At 31.1% G+C, this 3,039-nt stretch overlaps 1 long non-coding RNA gene across 1 annotated transcript; it reads right to left on the reverse strand.

Annotated features, from left to right (window-relative positions):
* Positions 1-416: 416 nt before the first annotated feature.
* Positions 417-1,637, reverse strand: LOC149138917 (uncharacterized). The gene is made up of 3 exons (XR_016264866.1): positions 1,137-1,637; positions 925-1,024; positions 417-742 (listed from the first exon to the last, which is right to left on the reverse strand). It is a non-coding gene; the product is annotated as an uncharacterized LOC149138917 (long non-coding RNA).
* Positions 1,638-3,039: the final 1,402 nt, after the last annotated feature.

A 3,039-nucleotide genomic window follows, 5' to 3' on the forward strand; every position in this document is an offset into this window, starting at 1 on the left:
AAGTAAATTGAAGTACAATAGTTTAAATTACAATAGAAACTGTAACTTGATCCGAACACATCAAGTTTTTTGCCAAAACATGCTTGTTTTTCTCTGTTGAAGCTCGTGTCAAATCATCTTATACTTCGGAAAGAAAGGGAAGACTGCAACAGAAAAAGGCACCATATAACAGTACCAGATAACAGTGATTTAAAGGAACAAAGTCAACTCAGATTACTTCTTAAATTCAGTTTATTAATGCCAAATAACTTTGTTTGAACCATGTTTTTCTTAATTGAGTTAGAATGGTTGATTATTCCTTAACACAGCATGGCAAAGGCCTTTTTCACTGATTAAAAAAAAAAAAACCAAACCAAAGCAGAAAATGCATAAAGAACACTTAATTAAAGAAGAATAAACTAGATCAAAGAAAGAAATGCATAAACAACACTTAATTTATCTGTATAAATGTCAAAGTTCCAACAAAATCTATATGAAGTGTAAATATGGACAATAATAAGAAGAAATATAACAGACCATGAAACCTATATTGAATTCCATGAAATGTTCAGTGAAGCAGGATGGACTAAATCCATATATGTTAATATACAACATCATGATTTTTTCTGTCAACACCAGCGGGATTATTTTTAAATATATACACAATGGCAGAGAGGTTTCAATGGCAGATTAATTCATGAAGATAATAGACGGATCGCAGCAGCACTCATCCAGAAGACAACAACAACAGAGAGCAGCCAAGCTGCACAATAAAAACTTATATCAAAACCCTATCAATACCTGACAATAATTCCTATTAAATCCCAATTCAAATAAAAACCCTTACCATTCATATCAAAAACTTCAGAATTCCTATCAAACCCTTACATAATACCCAGACATCAACAAAAACAACAACCAAAAGCTCTGGAAAAAACAACATACCATCCCTCTAGAAACCCTCCATTCCTCCTCGGAGGTGCCTGAGCGTACACCGGCGGGGCAACGACAGGTGGAGGTTGTTGGTAATAACCCTGAGGATAACCTGCAACAACATATTAAACATGGTCTCCTCGTCAAATCCATAAAAAGGCAATTCAGACTTCAAAATACTGTGAATTTCAAAGAAATTTGAGTTTTAGAAACGCCAACCGTACCTTGGGCTGGGTATGGATAAGCATACTTAGGATCCGACATGATTGGTCAATTGATCTCACTCTAAATCAATTCGAGATGTCACCCCTATTCCAAAAAGCTCTGAAAGTCAATTTGCAGCTTTAATGGCGGTACTGTATGTGATCGACTGAAATTTGCTGTGTCAAAACCCAAAATTCTCGGCAAATCGGGAATTGGGTGTCGCTGAATACTGCAGGCTAAAACCCAAATGTTGCCATTGCGATTGGCGCGCTGTAATGGCCAATATATCGAATGGATTCCAGTCGGTCTATGAATCCGTGTCCACGAAGGCAATACAGACTCGACAGTTGAATGGTGATGATGTTGACGTCAGCAGTGAGCACCATTTTCTTGAAACTGCTCGACCTGATGCTTTACTCGTCAATTTTCCCTGCAAGCAAAACGATAAAGATGCCATGTGTACTCACCTGCGCGGTTTCCCATGTACACGTCAGGTTTGATGTTTGCTTCAAACCAAATCTGTTCGTTTTCTAGACTCTGATAGGTGGTTACACCTGCACCACTGTGTGCATTGTTTTTCTGCTATGGATGCTATCTTTATGATGTCACACATTATGTCACTGTAATTTTCAATAAGGTCTCTGGTTTTGATTTTTCCAGTGTCATTTCTGTGATTTCAATAGGGTTGTTAGTCATCTTTTGTATATTGTTTTTAATTTATACTTACCTTTTATATAAGTGACCATTTCATTAAATTTCATTCAAATATTTTATAATGGAATTTAGTTTTTTATTCACTTAGTTAAAATTTTGATATTGTCTTTAACCATATAAATTTTAGATATAAGTTTTTATAGAGTCAGTGATGCAAGTATAATTAAATGAAACTTTATATTTCAATTATATTTAGTAATTTTATTTATTTTGTTAAGAAGTTGTTTTATAAAATAAAATACTTTTCTGTAATTTTAATAAGCAAAAATATTTTTACTAGGGAAAATTTTAGGGATTAATATTCGTAGGTGAGTTAATTTTGCATGCTTTTTCCAAAAAAAAGATTCGTCAATTTATATTTTTTCTAAGAATGATTGGCCCAAATTTTATATTATAGAATTAATTTACCTTAAAAATTGTCAAAATTTTATATAGACTAATATAAAATAATTAAAAATATAATTATTTCTACAAAAATATCCTTGATAATTATATGGTTTGCATATTATGGACCCTTATTTCTAACCAATTATTTGAGAACTAACGCTTTCCATTTCTCTTCCAAAAAGCTTAAATGAATGTTTTTGGAATTTTTTTAATGTTGAAATATTTTTTTCAATTTTAAACATAATAGAAATAAAATATTTATGGAAATATGTTGAATTATAAAAACCTTTAGTATACTAAGTAGATTTTTTTCATTTTAATCTTTTTGGAATTTTTTAGTTTTGAAATATTTTATTCAATTTTAAACACAATCTAAATAAAAAATTTATGGAAATGTGCTGAATTATAAAAACCTATAGTCTACTAACTAGATCTTCTTCATTTGAAATGTTTGAACCAAAAGTTTTCTCAAAACTCAATTCTTTGGTGTGAAGTATTGCATTAAACTTTTTAACATTGTGAAAACCAAAAAATGAAAATGAGTTGAATTGCAAAAGGTTGAATCTTGTTATTTGAAAATGTTATGGTTGGTATATTATTCATCAATTTGGTGACAACTTTGGGGTGTTTATGATGAAAATAAAACATAATAGAACTTTATTTTAAGTCCATAAGGCTAATTAGTTTATGAGACAAAAAGTGTACATATCATTCTAGTATCTTTATGCAAATATCCTTATGCAAAAGTAACAAAAATTGAATATAGAAAGGAAGAGAGGGGGCAGAGACATGATTTCCTATATGTTGTTTTGGTTGAGGTGT

This window comes from Pinus tabuliformis, chromosome X, assembly GCF_031772625.1.
Source record: "Pinus tabuliformis cultivar Carrire ecotype Pingquan chromosome X, CPIR1, whole genome shotgun sequence".
In the NCBI taxonomy this organism is placed as follows: Eukaryota; Viridiplantae; Streptophyta; class Pinopsida; order Pinales; family Pinaceae; genus Pinus; species Pinus tabuliformis.